Source organism: Vombatus ursinus, unplaced genomic scaffold (genome assembly GCF_900497805.2).
Source record: "Vombatus ursinus unplaced genomic scaffold, bare-nosed wombat genome assembly UNPS02000582.1, whole genome shotgun sequence".
NCBI lineage: Eukaryota > Metazoa > Chordata > Mammalia > Diprotodontia > Vombatidae > Vombatus > Vombatus ursinus.
In genome coordinates, this window is record NW_020940360.1 from 36,298,807 (window position 1) to 36,317,781 (window position 18,975).

The window sequence follows — 18,975 nt, forward strand, 5'->3', positions numbered from 1 at the left end:
ACAGATCTCCCACCCAAGGGGAAATACCCCAAAAGCTGGGGATAAGGACATGATTGAGGTGTCACCTCCTCTGGATGTCAGCTTCTTCCCAGAGTCTTTTCTCCCTTCAGGGACAGAATCTGGACCTGTGGGTCTTTTCTTTAAGCTAGAAGCCCCAGTATTGCTTAAGCTCTCACCAATCATACTCTTCACACAGGGAGTAATCAGTTTCCACTGATGATGAGAGTTTTATGCAAATGAGCCTTGAGTCCTTGGTTACATACAGTATATGCAAAATAAATACTGTACAAGGTAATTGGGGGTGGGCACTAGAAACAGGGGATCAGGAAAACTCTATGGGGACAATGACACTTGAACTGAGCCTCGAAGGAAATTTGGGATTGTAAGAGTGAGAGGTAACAAGGGAGTGTGTTTCAGGGAATGTAGCTAGTCTGTGAAAAGGTAGACAGATGGGAGATGAAATGTCATGTATGATGAACAGCAAATGGGTTGGTTTGGCTGAACTGAGAGCAGTCATGTATATTAAGTCTCGAAAGATAAGTTAGAGCCAAGTTATAAAGGACTTTAAATGCCAAACAGAGGAATTTATATTTGAGGTAATAGGCAGCTAGGTGGCACAATGGATAGAGTACCAAGCCTGGAGTCAGGAAGACTCATCTTCGTGAGTTCAAATCCAGCCTCAGACACTGACTAGCTATGTGACCCTGGGCAAGTCACTTAACCCTATTTGCCTCAGTTTCCCACATCTGTAAAATGAGCTGGAGAAGGAAATGGCAAAACACTCCAGTATCTTTGCCAAGAAAACCCCAAATGGGTCACCGAAAAACTACTAGACGACAACAATTGAAGTGAGGTAATAGGGAAGCACTGTACTTTACCAGGTAGGGGAGTGACATTGTCAGACCTGTGCTTCAGAAAGATTACTTTGACTACTGTATGGAGGAGGGATTGGAAAGGGGAAAATCTTCAGGCAGGAAGGTCAATTGGATTGTTTAAGTTCTCTGTTACTTCTTGGGGGGGGGGGGAGGCTGTATCTTCTAACCCAATTTGTGTAACTTCTTTTTTTTTCTTGTGTCCTTTTTAAAAAAATCTTTTCTCTCTCTCTTTTTCTTTTGGTTACATTTAAGTTCTGAACTGTCTTCCTCCCCCACAGTAGAGAAGGCCACCATTTGACGTAGATTTATAAATATATGTAAAACCATATGATGCATACTTTAATTTATCAGTTCTTTCTCTGGAGGTGGGAAGCATTTTCCTTCATAGGTCCTTCATAGTTGATTTGAGTATTTTTAGTGTACAGAATAACTTGGTTGTTCACAATAAATCTTCGAACACTATCGCTGTTACTGTATACAATGTTCTCTTGGTTCTACTCACTTCACTTTTCATTATTTCTTGCAAGTCTTTCCATGTTTTTCTAAAATCAACCAGCTTATCATTTCTTGTAGCACAATAGTATTCTACTACATTTATATGCCACAACCAACCTGTTCAGCTATGCCCCAGTTGGTGGACATCCCCTCAATTTTCAGTTCTTTGCCACCACAAAGAGAACTGCTATAAATATTTTAGAACATATAAATTCTTTTCCTCCCCCCCTCCCCCCATCACCTAATAAGCTAGGTCAAAGAGTTTATAGTTTTAGAACTCTTTGGGCATAATTTCAGATTGCTCTCCAAAATGGTTGGATCAGTGTACAGTTCCACCACAATGTATTAATGTCTCAATTTTTCCACACCCCGTTCAACTTGTCATTTTCTCCTATCATTTTAGCCAATCTGATAGATGTGAGATGGATGATATCTCAAAGTTGTTTTAATTTGCATTTCTCTAATCAATAATGATTTAGAGCATTTTTTCATATGATTGTATAGGTTTGATTTCTTCATCAAAAACTGCCTGTTCATATCCTTTGACCATTTATCATTGGAAAATGACTCATAGTCTTATAAATTTGACTAAGTTTTCCAATGACATATGAAGCCTTTATCTGAGAAACTGTCTATAAAAATTTCTGGGGCAGCTAGATGGCACAGTGGATAGAGCACCGGCTCTGAAGTCAGGAGGACCTGAGTTCAAATCTGGCCTCAGATCAAACACTTGACACTTACTAGCTGTGTGACCCTGGGCAAGTCACTTAACCCCAATTGCCTAAAAAAAAAAAAAAACACAAAACAAAAAAATTTCCCCTCAATTTTCTGCTTTCCTTCTACTCTTGGTTACATTGGTTTTATTTGTACAAAAACTTCTAATTTAATGTAATTGATATTATTTATTTTACATCTCACAGTGCTCTTTATCACTTGTTTTTTCATAAATTCTTTTCCTATCCATAAATCTGATATGTAATATATTTCATGTTCTAGTTTTCTTATGATATCTCCCTTTATATCTAGGTCATATGTCCATTTTGAGCTTATCTTGGTAAATAGTGTAAGATATTGATTTACACTCAATTTCTGCCAAACTGTCTTCCAGTTTTCCCAACAATTTTTTTTTTTTTACCAAATAGTGTATTCTTATCCTTTGTCAAACACAAGGTTACTATAATCATTTGCTGCTGTGTATTGTATGTTTACTCTACTCTGTTCCACTAGTCTGCCTTTCTATTTAGCCAGTACCAGATAGTTTTGATAATTATGGACTTATAGTTTAAGATCTGATAGTACTAAACTTTTTTCTGTTACATTTTAAAAATTAATTCCTTGATATGCTTAACTTTTGTTCTTTCAAGTGAATGTTACTATTATTTTTTCTAGCTCAATAAAATAATTTTTTGGTAGTTTAATTGGAATGGTATTGGATAAATAGATTAGGTAGAATTGTCATTTTTATTATATTGGCTCTGCCTTCCCCCATGAATAATTAATATTTATCCAATTATTCAAATCTTACTTTATTTGTATAAAAATATTTTATAATTATGTTCATATAGTTCCTGAGTTTGTGTTGCTAGATATACTCCCAGGTATTTTATACTGTCTGCAGTTATTTTAAATGGGGTATCTCTGTCTCTTCTTGCAGGGTTTTGTTGGTAATATACTGCAACTTCTTTATAGAAGAGTCTATGCTTTGTTGATTAGTCTTAAAGATAGGCCTTTGTTGAGTTGGTATACTAAAAAAAAAAAATCTTTTTCTAATCCTTTCTGATCCTGATCTCAGCATCTAATAGCTAAGGTCAATTATCTCAAGGTTGAATGGACTAAAAGAGATTTTGTTCTGCAGATTCTTAACTGCACAAGAAAAGGGTCCTTCTGCCTTGGGGTTGGGGTTAGATCCCACATCTCTATTTCTTTTTGTTATTGTATGAACTTGACAGACATTAACAAGCATAATCTTTTCTTTTTTCTCCAAGTTCATTTTCTTTTAATTAATTGTATTTTTTTTTAATTAACAAGCATTTATTTTTTGTTTCCCCACATACATCAATTGAACAAAAAGAAAAAAAAGAAAAAGAAAATTCATATAATATGTGTGTGTGTGTGTGTGTGTGTGTGTGTGTGTGTGTGTATTTTAACAAAGCAAATAACCCCATTGGTTGTATTAAAAAAAGGATGTCTTATTCTGTGGGAGGTGAAGGGGGGAGGGTGGCCTATTTCATCTTCAGTCCTCCGGAATTAGGAATTTGTCTTTGCATTGATCAGAGATCCAAAGTCAGTCACAGTTGTTTCTCTTTATGATGTTGCTGTCATTTAAATGATTCTCTGGTTCTGTTCAGATTCATTTTGCATCAGTTTGTAGAAGTCTTTCCAGTTTCCTCTGAAATTGCCCATTTTTTCCATTTCTTACGGTGCAACAATATTCCATCATATTCATATATCATAATTTGTTTAGCCATTCCCCAATAGATGGGTACCTCCTTAGTTTCCATTTTCTTGCTATTACAAAAAAAAAACCCTATAAATATTTTTGTACATATGCAACTTATTCCTCTTCTTTTGATCTCTTGGGAAGTTTATGCCTAGTGGTGGTATTTCTGGGTCAAAAAGTAAAGCATATTTTAGTGACTTCAGGGGCATAGTTCCAAAACATTTTCCAGAATGGCTGGACCAGTTCACAGGTCCATGAACAGTTCACTAGTGTGCCTGTTTTCCCATAGCTTCACCAACACTTGTCATTTTCCTCTTTGTAATCTTTGCCAGTATGATGGGTGTGAAATCAGACCTCAGCATTGCTTTAATTAGCATTTCTTTTATTATTAGTGATCTAGAGCATTTTTTAAATATGGTTGTGGATAGCTTGGATTTCTTCCCTTGAAAATGGCCTGCTCATATCTTTTGACCATTTATCTATTAGAGAATAGCTCTTGTTCTCCTAAGTTTGAATTACTCCCTTCAAGTTCATTTCCAAATGTGACCTAGATGATGGACAGAGTTGTTTCCTGGCTTGTTGGGTCTGGCGTCGGGGCTGCAGAATGCTGGCGTGCAGAGTGACTGCGCTCAGCTCACTGCACACTCTACTGTGACTGTTTCCTGGGGCACTGGTGATTCTCCCACGGTCTCGTCTATTCCATCTTCAAAAAAAATATGGAATGCTTCACGAATTTGCGTGTGATCCTTTTGCAGAGGCCATGCTAATCTTCTCTGTATCATTCCAATTTTAGTATATGTGCTGCCAAAGCAAGCACTCATAATCTTTTCTTATATGCAAAAAATAACTCCCCAAATTATACATAAAATTATGTATTATGACATGCACACCATATATGTGAATTTCTATTACATATAGCTTTTTGAAAAGCATATGGTAAATTTCATGTAGTTAATTTCAATACTATTCAGCTTATCGTGTCCCTTTCTAAACACTCTTCTGCTCTCTTTTGCATATTTGATAATTGTTTCATTGATCCTCTTTTTTTTTTTTAGGGGGAGGGATATTACTGTTCCCACTCCTTTCCCTCCCTAATTCTTCCTCCCAAAAAAAACACCATCCCTTAAAACAATAGTTAGCATTTTTATAACACTTCTTATCTTATCCTTACAATAATACTTTGAGGTAGATGCTATTATTCCCATTTTACAGATGAGGAAACAGAAGCAGACACAGATTAAGTGACTTGCCCAGGGTTATACAGTTAGTGTCTTAGGTTAGATTTTGAACTCAGGTCTTCCTGACTCCAGCCACATCCACTGCTCCTAGCTTCTTCCCTTCTAAACCATGCATAGTCAAGCAAACAACCATACGTTGACCACTTAGAAAATTTATGTTTCATCCATTACTTCTCTGTCAAAAAGAGGGAAATATGGTTTAGCATCCATTTTCTGGAGTCATAGCTGTTCATTTTATGGATGACAGTTTTTGTCTTGTAAAGTTGTTTTCTTTATATAATAGTCATTGTATAAATTGTTTTTTCTGACTCTACTTACTTCACTGTGTATCAGTGCATATAAGTGTTCCCAGCTTTCTCTGTATCTATCTCTTTCATCATTTCTTATGGTATAGTATTCCATTATGCTTTTCCATGTTTCCAAGTTCCAATATTCCATACCATTCCATACTATAATTTCCTTAGTCATAACTCAATTGATAGGTTCCTCCCTTGTTTCCAGTTACTTGATACAATAAAAATATGGCTACAAACATTTTTGTTCATATGATTCCTTTCCTTCATTCTTTGATCTTTTGGGGCTAATAGCCTAGTAGTAGTATCACTGAATCAAAGAGTATGAAGAGTTTAGAAATTTAAGGGGTTCCAAACAGCTTTCCAGTGTAGTAAGTACAATTCAGAGCTCTACCAACATCACATTAGTGTGCCTGTCCTCCCTCAACCCTTCCAACAACTGTCATTTTACTTTTTGGTCCTCTTTTCTAATCCAGGGTAAAGTGGAGCCTCAGCTTTGTTTTAATGTGTATTTTTCTTACCTTTAGGGATTTGGGACATTTTTTCATTTAGTTGTAGGTAGCTTGCTTTTTTTTTTTTCTTTGGAGAGCTGCCTTTTCATATCCTTTGATCATGTATCTATTGTGGAGTAGCTATTGTTCTAATTTATTTGAATCAGTTCTCTATATACTTAAATATCAGATATTTGTAAGAGAAACTTGCTGCAAATATTTTCTCCAGTTAACTGTTTCTCTCCTAATTTTGACAGTACTTATTTTGTTTGTGCAAAAACTTTAATTTTATGTTATCAAAACTATCTATTTTATCTCTTGTGATTATTAATAATATTAATAATGGCTAGCATTTATATAGCACTTTAATATTTGTAAAACATTTTGCAAATATTATTTCATTTTATCCTCACAACAATTCTGGGAAGTAAGTGCTATTATTATTCCATTTTACAGATAAGAAAACTGCAGCAGATAGATGTTAAGTGACTTGCCCAGGGTTATACAACTAGTAAATATTTGAGACTGGATCTGAACTCAGGACTTTCTGACTCCAGGTCTATTGCACCACCTCTATTCCTTCTTTGGTCAAGAGCTTTTCCACCATCCATAGTTGTAAAAGACATTTTCTTCTTTGTTCTTCTAACTTGTTTATTATATGACTCTTTATGTCTTGGTCCAGTATCCATTTGGATCGTATTGTGGTGTATTGTGTGAGATGTTGACCTAAGCCTAATTTCTACCAGTTTTCCCAGCAGTTTTTGTGAAATACTGAATCTATATCCCAATACTTGGGGAGCTTGGGTTTATTGAACATTATTCTACTATATCTGTTTGCTTCTGAATCTTATGCAGTGAAATCTGTCCTACCAATCAGTTTTTTTTTTAAATTTTTCAACTAGTTTTAAAATGGCTTTGATAATTGTTGCTTTGTAGCATAGTTTTGGGCAGCTAGGTGGCACAGTGGATAGAGCACTGGGCTTGGAATCAGGAAGACTCATCTTCATGAGTTCAAATCCAACTTCAGACATGTAAGTGCAGGTCACTTAGCCCTGTTTGTGTTAGTTCTTCATTTGCAAAATGAGCTGGAGAAGGAAATGGCAAACCACTCTAGTATCTTTGTTAAGAAAACCCCAAATGGGGTCATGAAGAGTCAGACACAACTGAAATGACTGAACTGAGTGTAGTTTAAGATCTGGTGCTGCTAAGCTCTCTCATTTCCTACTTTTCTCATTATTTCCAATAGAATTCTTGACCCTTCATTTTTCCATATGAATTTTATTTTTTTTTAAACTTCTGTAAAATAGATACCTCAGTAGTTTGAGTTTTATAGTCCTGAATAAATTCATTTAGGTAGTATTATCATTTTTATTATATTGACAAGGCTCAACCATGGTTGACTAAAATCTCACTATTTGTCCAAGTAATAGACACTCTGAAAAATAGAATGGAACAAGTAGAAGTTAGTAACTTCAGGGAGAAAACAAGAAATATTAGAATAAAATCAAAAGATGAGTGAGGATCATATCTGAATCTCCTATAGGTGGGTCTCCCTCACACACTGTGACAGCTTGATAGAGAAATATATTACACTCAGCAATAAAATAAGCAGAGACAGGAAAAGGGGAGAAGGTGGTTTAAGAGGGCAGACCAAACCAGCGAAGGAACAGTGATGAGTAAAACAAACATCAGCTTTGGAAAGTAGATCATAAAGGAGGATTTAAAAAGAAAGATTTGTTGCTTTACTAGTATTTTTAGTTGCCCAGTTCTTCAATATGTTCTTTCGCTCTTTTGTTGATTAATAGGTTTAGAAATAAAAATTTTACCCCAAGGATTGCTCACCAAATTTTTATATTGTCTCACTGTTGTCATTTTCTTTGATGAAATCACCTACTGTTCCTATAATTTGTTGGGTTTTTTTTTTTTGATCCATCAATTATTTAGGATAAACTAATTTTAGGATCATAGGTTCATAGATTTAGAGTATGAATTATTTTGTCAAATACCTTTTATTGATTAAAATTTTATTGCATTCTAGCAGTAAAAGATAATATTCCAGCTTTTCCACATTTGTGTATGAAGTTGTTATGTACTATATGTGTATGAAGTTGTTATGATCAGTTTTTATAAAAGCACCATGCACAGCTGAGAAATATGTATGTGCCTTTGTATTTCCATCCCATAATCATCAGAGAGCTACTCTAAGGAGGCTCTAAGTTATTTTCCTTCTATTCCCGCCTCCCCCCCCCATAGAGTTGGTATTTTAATTCCAATTTCATCTTTTACCTCTTGCTCCATTCCTTTAAGCCATTCTTATGGTCCTCTTGGTCAAGCCATTCTTTTTTCTCAATAGCCCTGCTGATGCTTTTGTGGAATTACTCTTTTCATCAGGGATTACTTCCTGGGTTTTACTTAATCAACATTGTATGGTAGAGAGAGTACTGGCTCTTGAGTCAAGGTCAAGTCAACAAGCATTTATTAAGTCAGAGGAGTCAAAGACCTAGGTTCAAAGCCTGCTACCGACACTTTCTCTCAATCTGGCCTTAGGCAACCACTTCACTTTCCTGGGCCTCAGTTTCCTCATCTGTAAAATGAATGGTCTCTGAGATTCCTTTTAACTCAGGTCTGTTTACCTTGCCTGAGAACTCTTTCCCAGCCTCTGATAGGTTCTGGCTGTCTCTTTGTTCAGCTCTTTACTGAAGGGGGCAGCTTACTTCTATTATTCTTTGGCTTTCTTTTGCTGTGGTATTTGTTTATGAGAGCTAGGTTCCTTTGCTATTTTAACCACCCATTTGGTGGCCACTTCCTCTCTGCTGCAATAAAATAAAATAAAATCCTTTTATTGGGGATTTGTCCTGCGAAGTTTGGATTCAGTCAAAGGACTGCACTTGAGGACCTAGAGGGCCACATGTGGCCTCAAGGCTCCAGGTTTCCCATCCCTGGTTAGTGTGTGGGACAGACCTCATACATAGAAATATAGAAAGGACTTGGTGCAGTGCCTTCCCACCCCTACCTAACAATTGATTTGTAATTACGTACTTATCTGTGCAGATAAGTCATAAGTAGATAAGATCTTTGTATCCACACAATAGAATGCAGGCTTCTTAAGGGTGGGAACTGTTTCTGTCTTGTCTTTGTATATACAGTGTCTGGTACCTAATAGGAACTTAATAAATGGTTTTGGAACTTAATTGACTGGGAATAAAAGACAAAGTCCCTCTTAGAAGAGGGCTGTGGCACCTTTGAAAATATTAAAATCTCCTGGGGGTGCCAGCAAGCAAACAAACACTATTCAGTATAAGAGAAGTCATTCATAAGAAAGATGGTAGTCATGATACTTGTTTTTCCTGGCATGTGACATTCCATCTCCTACCTTTGCAAAGGCTTTCCTTGTAATGTTTTGCTTCCTCATCACCATGTCTTGGAATCCCTAGCTCAGGAGTTCTTAAACATTTTTTTTATTTTTTATTTTTCTTTAGCGTGGACCCCTTTGGCCATCACAGGTACTGGTAATAATACTATGGTTTTCATGACTCCAGAGGACAAATGATGAAACATGATACTCATTTCCTGAAGTGAAGGACTCGGAGTGTAGAATTAGACAAATTGGTTTTTGGACATGGTCAAAGTGGAAATTTGTTTGAATAATTACACATATTTGTAATGGATTTTGTTTTTCTTTTGTTCTCAGTTGGAAGGGGAGGGTAAGAAGGTGGATTTTGCTGATTGAAATAAATAAAATATTTTTTGAAAATACTTTGGTTTGTTGCTTACATTCATAATTGAAAGAAATACCACATTTCAGTTAGATGTTAGTGAAAATAAAGAGGTAATTTCTGTCCCTTCCAACTAACTACAGGGATCCAATGAAGTCTTTTCAAGGGATAGGCAGCTAGATGATGCAGTGGAGAGCACTCTGGGCCTGGAGTCTGAAAGACCTGAGTTTAAATCCGGCCTCGGACACTTACAAGCTGTATGACCGTAGGCAAGTCACTCACTGTTCACCTCAGTTTCCTCATCTGTAAAATGAGCTGGAGAAGGAAATGGCAAACTACTCCAGTATCTTTGCCAAGAAAACCCCAAATGGGATCACAAAGAGTCAAACATGACTGAAATGACTGAACCATTGTTCATGGATTTATTTGGGGTTTATAGATCTCAGATTAAGAACTCTTGTCTTCTCTCTATTCAAAACCCAGCTAAAGTTTCACCGGCCACAAGAGGCCTTTCCTATTGCCCAGTTACTATCGTTCTAACTCTCCCCAACTACTTTGTATTTAATTTACATGTACAAATCCCAACCCCTTTCCCTCTCCAGTCAGATGGGGATTGCTTCCTTCTTGTCCTTGTATCTCCAGAGTCTAGAACAATGCCTGGCATATAGTAGTCACTGGATAAATGCCTATTGAATCAAGTAGTACTTTGAAGGGTACTAGAAAACCAGAAGGGGCATATCAGAGGTTAAAAGGAGATCTGGAACAGCTTCCATTCATTTTTTTTCATCAGCATGACTTTAAATACACATTTTTCATGTGCTTAATATAGAGAATTTGAACCTTTCCATTTGAATCCAACAAGCAGTTAATTAACACCTCCACTGTGCCAGGCAAGGATACAAAAAACAAACTGAGAAACAAAACTTCATTGGCATCATTTATATTTGTGTATAAAACCCAAACCTAGTCTGGAGTTTTTGACTCTTCTTGCCCTTTTCTCCTCCTCAGTAAGCTCTTTGCTCCCTGCCCCGCCCCCCCAACAATTTCAGCCTTGTTCTCATTTTTCCTTAGGATCTGTGAAAGCACTCTCAGGAAATAGTCTTGCCATTCAGAAAGTTCTGACCGTATCCTGGAGCCTCAATTACCCATCAAGGAGGCCGTCATTTTCCTTGGAAGCTACTTGAATCTGAGTAGAATTTTCTTTCTTTTTTTTTTTTTTGGCTTTTGACGTTTCCCTTTGCTTTGAGAAAAAGCAATTTTCTGTACCATTTTCCCAAACTTAGCGTCAGTCAAAACCAGCTTTGTCATGAAAAGGATTTTAAGACCTCCCTCTCAATTTATTAAAAAAAAAATAACAAAAACAAAAACAAACAAATAAAAAACCCATGAACAACAGCCCAGGACCTGAATGCTATGTATCATTTCAGTTGCTTTCCCACTGTAAGCCTGAAATAGCATTAAGAGATGAAGCCCACAGAACATAAAAAAGACATCCTTTGGCATCCCTTGTGATATTCTGAACAAAACCTCGAAAGACATTCTGTCTTCTTGTCCCGACTTTGGAAATAGGACCCCTGAATATGCCAGATATTGGAAGGTCTTTCTGCTGAGAGCCTTTACCAAAGAGAACTGAATACACAGGAGGTTGCCAGTGGAAACAAAAGCCCAGCCGATCCGAGCACAAAGAGGGGAGGTCGCCGATGGGCTTCTTGCCTGGTATTCTGAAGGACCAAATGACAGAGTTGGCATGGCTGCCCATTCCATATGGCAAGTGAGCTTTTCTTCAGATCCTTTTCTGGCCCAAGCAATCTGTCTTTGTTCAGGAATGGCACAAGCCGAGCACCACCATTTTCAACAATAAGCAAACATTTGTTGAATTCCTACTGTGTGCTAGGCACTGAGAGATAAGAAAGATTTTTTGAAAAATGAAACATTGCCTGCCCTCATGGAGCCTAGATTCAACTGGGGAAAGAACATAAGCACAAGTAAGCAAATAGCAAAATAAATACAAAGTAATATGAAGAGATGAGAGAAAGGAAGACCTAACTACTGAAGGCACTGGAGTAGGCCTCTTATAGGAGCTGGTGCTCACAGGAGAAGGAGCTCTGAAGGAATCTGGGTATCCCAAGAGCCAGAAGTGGGAGTAAGGTGAGCACTTGGAATCAGATTTTGGTTGGAATCATGGCTTCTTAAAGAGTAACACAAGTAAAGCCAGTCTTACTCCTTCACATCTACCTTGAAATATTAGTGTAATTCAAGCATGCACATACAAGGGGCAGAGCTAGAATGGATTTTTTTTTTTTAAATAATGGGAGCCAGTCGCAAAGAAACAAGGGCAAATGGGAATCGGTCCCTTTGCTAGGAAGGGCTCCTTCAGGAAAAGGGTCTGGAATTGTCTGCCCAGTGTTTTTTTAACTTTTCACAGCCGAAGGGGGAGGGTTGGAGCCTTCGACTTTCTGCCTGTGTCAAATAAAAGTTACGATATCATCTTCCCCCACAAAACAAACAAACAAACATAATAAATAAATAATGAGGCAGGTAGGTGGCATAGTGGATAGAGGTCTGGGCTTAGAGTCAGAAAGGTCTGAATTCAAATCCTGCCTCAGACACTTACTAGCCTCAGACACTCGCCCAGCTAGTAAATGATCTATCTTGGCCTCAGTTTACTCTTCTGTGAAATGGAGATAATAGTAGCACCTACCTCACAGGACTATTGTAAAGATCAAATGATATGACATATTTAAATTTGTTTTTTGAGTTTGGTTTCTTTTTTTTCAGTCATGTCTGACTCTGTGACCCCATTTGGGGTTTTCTTGGTAAAGATACTGGAATGGTTTGCCATTTTCTTCTTCAACTCATTTTATAGATGAGGAAACTCAGGCAAACAGGGTCAAGTGATTTGCCCAGAGTCGCACAGTTAGTCTGAGGCTGGGTTTGAACTCAGAAATATGAGTCTTCCTAACTTCAGGCCCAGAGCTCTATCCACTATACCACCTACCTGCCCCCAGTATAACATAGGTAAAGCACTTTGCAAAGCTTAAAGCTCTATATAAATCATTATTATTATTATTACTACTATTATCATTATCATAAGACATTATGAACACAGAAAAGGAGGCCAGGCCATTTTCTAGATATTAGGGCAATGGGTCTTAAAAGTTGCATCTTGAGTTTCTGATAGGTATGCTGCAAATTGTATAGACCTCCCACTTTCGATTGTATAACCAAGTCTCCCAACTCTTCTGCAGCATGCTAAAATTTCTTGAATAATTAAGAATAATATTGTCTGTGAGAAAAAGAAAGTTTGAGAACTACTGTATTAAGGATTAATAAGTAGAGGAAAAACTTCATATACCTTGAAGCTACAGCCAGGTCTCAATTAGTGCAAATAATGAGTCCTCTGAAGCACTGGCATTATTTGAATTTGCACTGCATATTTCTATTGTACTAGGACCAATGACTGTATTTTATATCATTATAACTTTGAATAGTGCAAATTTGAATACATGCAGCCACTTCAGGGGATCCTGTATTCATGCTAATCCGGACCTAGGTGTATTTGAAAGGTTATTGTTCCCCTGAATTAAGCCTGTTGGCAGGAACTGGGGCCTTGTGTTTGAAGGGTCCTTTGTAGAAGAATATGCTCTCCTGATTTGGTGGTGCTAGGCTATTCAGTGTTTACGATATGGAAGCGGAGGCTATTTAAAATTATAAGCTAATAGACTTGGAAATAGAAGGGACCTTGGAGTGCAGTGCTCTCATTTTGTAGATAGGTAAATGAGTCCCAGAGGAGTTCATTGGCTTACCTAAGGTCACACAGGTAGTAATTAGCAGAGATGAGATCCAAGGCTAGGCCTTCTGGCTCCCAAGCCAGCACTTTCTTTCCCACCCTATTTCTCAAAACTATAGAGGCAGCTGGTGGCTCAGTAGACAGAGTGCCAGGCCTAGAATCAAGACGACTTGAATTTAAATCCAGCCTTTGACACTTAGTAGCTGTTTAACCTTGGACAAGTCACCAAACTTCTGTCTGCCTTGGTTTCCTCAACTGCAAAATGGAAATGGTAATGATAGCATGTAGCTCACAGGATTGTTACAAGGATCAAATGAGATATCATTTGTAAAGCATTTAGCGCAGTGCCTGGAACATAGTAGATGCTATATAAACACTAGCTATTCTCCTCCTCCTCTTCTTCCTCTTCCTTTTCCTCCTTCTTTAGTTCTTGCCCCACCCAACTAGCAAAGCCTTACAGAGAAAATCTAATCTGGGTGAAATTGGGGCCTATTGTGTTCTACTCAGGCAAGCCTGAGTGATCAGTCACATTCTCTAGCCCCTCATTAGAATAGACCCACCTTTCATTATAATATTCATTTTCTCACGACTTGTTAACCAATCAGAGTTGATTTTCACCCTCAGGAACTCCCACTCTTCCAAGGGCAAATAAGTGTTGAGTGGGTTCCATGAGGGGTCTTTAGCATTCAAGGATGCCACTGACCCCTTTTATTATCTGCTAGCATAATTAATAAAATGATTAATTACCCAGAAATTATATCTCTTGACCTTTTTATACATCACAATAGTAGGTATTATGTAAATGATTCATCCCTTCCCTTTTGCTGTCTTCGCTTCTCCCTCCCCCACAAAAAAGCTCTCCCACACTTTTTTTTGTTTGTTTGTTTCATAGTTAGATTCCAAACAAAAGTCATGTGATGCAGAAACAAAGCTGGGAGCCAGAAGCCAGGTTCTGGACTTGGCTGTGCCATTGACTCACTGTGGGACCTGGGACAACTGATTTAATCTCTCTGCCTCTCATCTGTGTTCCATAGGGTTTATCAGACACGCCTCTACCTGCCTCAGATAAATTTTATCAGGTCACATGAGAAGACAGATGCGCAAACACAGAGGAGTACTTCAGGGGGAAAAAAAGACTGACGTTCTAATACTGAAGTGTGATTTGTATGTAATAATGTTATTGTTACCAATGGAGCCTGTGCAGTCCATTAGTAGCCATGCAATTCCCATAGAAGATGAGGAAGGACCCCAGAACTATAAGTAGATTCACCTATGGCAGATTCATAAGAGTATATGGCAAAGAGTCCAGAATGAACTGGTATAGATGAATTGCACTCTTCATTCTTGGAAACAGTAGCTTCATTGATTAGATGGCACATCCATTGGCCAATTATATTATCATGCTATTATTGGAAGAAGGTATCATTGTAGCCATAAAATGTTAGTACTAGTTTGTAACTCTCTGCTACCTCCACTGAGACACAAATGCCATGCTCATTTTGGAACAGGCATTTTCAGCCAGAAATCATTCAGCATTGTTCGACTCCGGAGTAGCTGACTAACATGCCAAACCATGAATTCGAACACATCTGTTTTATGATGCATGATGCAGATTGCAACCCCTTCATGAATTACTGTTGCCAGAAATAATCATTACTTGATGATCAGCTTATTTAGGCAGAATATGTTTAATATTTACAATTATCCAGGCTGTTTTATACCTTATGGAATAGGATTTCTTATCCCCACACTAAATGAATAATGATATTACTTGTAGGTGTCTCTCTAGGTCAATGGATACCATCTCTAATAGGGTCCGTGTCACCATCGGCATTTACAATATTGGGTGAGAAGGTAGTGAGCAATTGATATATACCCAGTGTCCCTGCTAGAAGCCAAGATCAACTACGGGTCAGCCTTGTGCAGCCCCTCTAATCTTGGGCTCTTATTTACCCATGGCCTGAAGAGGTAATAGTGATCAAGCTCTAGGAGGCATCCTAGAGATGTATATATTGAGCTCCTGCTTCAGAGGCACAAAGTAGAGAAATAATAATAACAATAAAATTCATAGCTGATATTTATATAATACTATAAGTTTTGGAAGATATTTTACATATATGATCTCAGTTGATTCTCCTAACAACCCTGTGAAGTAAGTTCTGTCATCACCCCCATTTTACAGATGAGGAAACTGAGGCTGAGAGAGTTTAAGTGACTTACTTAGGGTCACAGAGCTAGGAAGTATCTGAGTAAGGATTTGAACCCAGTTCTTTGTGGTCACAGGTTTGGCACTTTCTTGTATTTACCTTTCTGCCTCCTGTTGTCCAAGTTGTACTGGGCTCTAGATGTAGCAGATCTGGCCCTGGTCACTTGGCTTAGTCTTTTGAGGATTGTCAAAGCTGGTTTATCTGACATGCTAAGAACTGGATTGATGTGTTGTGATGCTTCCACATGAGAAGGAAGAATATAGTGGTAAGAATACTGAGAATAGAGGGAGGAGAACTAGGTTTGAATACCAACTCGGCAATTTAGTACCTGGGTGATATCGGGTCAGTTCGTTTGTCTCTCCAGCCCTCACTTTCTTCATTTGTAAAATTAAAAGGTTGAACTAACAGCTCTAAATCCTATGATGCTAAATACTACAATGGTGTATGTGTACATACACATTCACATACACACATATGCATACAAATACACACACACACACACACATACACACATATGATCTCACAGTGCCTGGCCCATAGTAGGCATTTAATAAATGCTTGTTAAAGATTGATGCTCATAATGACAGCCTAATGATGTTGCAAGATCCAAGTACCTTTTAAACTGTTAACAATTCAACTATTTTCAGTATGAGTTCAATGCTGAACTTATTCTGTTGCATTCTAAATATCTGAAGAGTACAGACAATTACATTTTAATACTAAATATGTGTGTATGTAAAACCTTTGTTATATGTGGCACCTCCCTTTTACTTGAATACCTTGAAATATCTATGATTTCATTAGTGTGGGTAGACCCTCCATGATACAGATTGCAACTCCTTCATGAGCTGCTCTTGCCAAAACAATCAGTCTATATCCAGACCTGTAGCTCATACTCACAGCCCTCCCGGCTGGTAGCCAACATTTATTCCAGTTTTTCAAAAGTTTACAAAGTGCTTTACAAATACTCTTTACAAGTGTGCTTTATGAGTGCTTTACAAATATCCCATCTTACTTTCACAGCAAACCTAGGAGGCAGGTACTATTCTTATCCCTATTTTACGTATGAGGAAACAGATGAAGTTGAGAAGGGTTAATTAACTTGCCCAGGGTAACATAGCTAGTAAGTACCTAAGCCAGGATTTGAATTCAAGTCTTCCTGATTCCAAGTCCATCACTGTTCATTTTGCCACCTAGCATCCTCTAGGCTAGGGCTTGCCAGAGCTCACACACCAGTGGCTTAGCTTTTAAGAGTCTTTTTTGCCTCTGCCCCATGAGGAGTCATTGAAGTAGGACTTTAGCAGAGAGGGGTAACACTCTATAACCACCATTTTGAACTGAATATATGACTTCATTTCCTTAGAAATATACTGTGGAAAAAAGAGCATAGACTGCGGAGTTGGGAGATTTGGACTTGGTACTAAATCATCATGTGTCTCTAGTCAAAATACTTTCATTCTTTGAACCTAGTTTCTTTTGCTAATCAACTGGCCTCCAGCTTCTCCTTGGAAATGACTTTATATATATTATATTTACTCATGTATACATGCTGTTTCATGCTTCCCTTCCCATAGAATGGAAGCTTATTGAGGGTGGGGGAAGGTTTATTTTGTATCCCCAGACCTAGCATGATACAGGGGTGTAGGTAGGGCTTAACAACTATTTTTGAAAGTGAATTGAATTGAATGAGAGTTTTGGACTAGAAGACCTAAGAGGTCTCTTCAATTAGCACTTGGTTTTGTATTGGGAAAACCAGATCTGGAGTCAAGTCTTGGCTCATACACCTAGTAATTGTGGGAACTTCAAAAATCATCCTTATGCTACTCATATCACAGCATTTTTGTATGGAAATGTGAACTATTAAACATTACTCATAACAAAGAGAATTTGGGACTGTATTTGTCTTCCAGTTTATTAGGTGGGATTTCCCAGCCTTTTGCCCTTCTTCCAAAGAAGCAAAGTATGAAAATGGCTACCTCTTCTCAATAAATTGCTAACATTCAACTCAAGAGTATTCTCTTTTGATGTTTAACTTTAATGGAGAACATTGTACATTTCTTTTTTTTCTCTTGATACCATCCCTGTTCCTGGCTCTGATAGTTAAAATAGATTCAATTTAGAATCTTTCTGACTTGTTTCCGAAGTCAGTTTCAAAGCATTTTGGTTTTGTGGGGATTTTTTTTGTTCGCCTAATTAAACTGACAGCCTAGATAAGAAACTTTGATCTCATTTAGGGAAAAGAACCAGACAATCTTCATTGTTGCCAACTATTATATTAAAAAAAAAAACCACCCCTTCCTTTCTAACCTCAGCTCCCTGATGTAATATATAAATCTCGTTAACCTTATAAATGTGATTATCCAGGAGCAAAAAACCCCTTTCCTTTCTTTATTATGTCTAATTTGCATACCAGCACAGAGTCCGAGTGTTGCTAGATAATAATATTTTAAAGGGCACTGAAGTATGAGGATAACTACTATACTTGCAGATGTATTAGGGAATGTATCCTATTAGTCACTTTATATCTGAAAAGCAGAAAAATAGGCACCTAGCAACAGCAAGTTCTCATTCAGGATTAAAGAAAAGCCATTTCACAAGAAGTAGACTTTTTTTTTTAATCTTTTTTCTTCTTCTCTCTCTGTCTCTCTCTGTGTGTCTTTCTTTCTCTTTCTCTGCTTTAGCTGTCAGAATAGAATGCTTAATGGCAGAAAAACCTTAGAAAAGAGTATTTGCTATTGATTGCCTCCATTTAGGATGAGTTGTGATAATAGCATCCAAATAGGATGCATTTTGGCGGAGGACAAAATTTGGGATTTATTCAGAGTCTTACAAACCCATTCAGCGTAAAGGGAGATGTACAGTCTGAACATAGTGGGCTGAAAATGGCGGATTTAAGACTGCTGTTCACAAATCTCTCATTAAGTTGTTATGAATCTGTGGAGGTCATTAACTCTCTTCTCTACCCCTTTTCCTCTCCTCAAAATGGGAGTTCCATTGGGTTTCTTCAAAGGGACATTTTCCGTCACTGCAGGGATGGAACAAGATACTTAACCATGATACTATGTTCCCTCCAGATATTGTCACCACGCTGCCCAACCCTCTCCTCCTGTAGATTATTTTGTCTGCTTTTTTACTGAGAAAATTGAGACCTTCCATGCATAGCTGACTCAGTATCTTTCCCACCTCTTTCTCCATCCCTTCCAAATGCCTATGGATCTCACTCTGCCCCTAATAAAAGGAAAGGGATCTACCGCCTCCTAAGTCCCAGCCACCTCAGTCAGCATCAATTTAATGGTTTACCCCTGTAAGAAATGCATGCCTTTGAAAAGAGTATTTATTTCAAGGAGAGCAAGGAATCTCCAGCCATAGCTCTTTAGACACTCTGTGGGTTAGGGGGTAAGGCACAAGGGAAAGGGAAGGCCTCTAGAGC

The 18,975-nt window shown here is 37.8% G+C and overlaps 1 non-coding gene and 1 pseudogene across 1 annotated transcript; both read right to left on the reverse strand.

Annotated features, from left to right (window-relative positions):
- Positions 1–4,314: 4,314 nt before the first annotated feature.
- LOC114037725 overlaps positions 4,315–18,975 on the reverse strand; it is a 22,059-nt pseudogene continuing 7,398 nt past the window's right edge.
- On the reverse strand, positions 4,521–4,627 carry LOC114039288. The gene has a single exon (XR_003568660.1). It is a non-coding gene; the product is annotated as a U6 spliceosomal RNA (small nuclear RNA).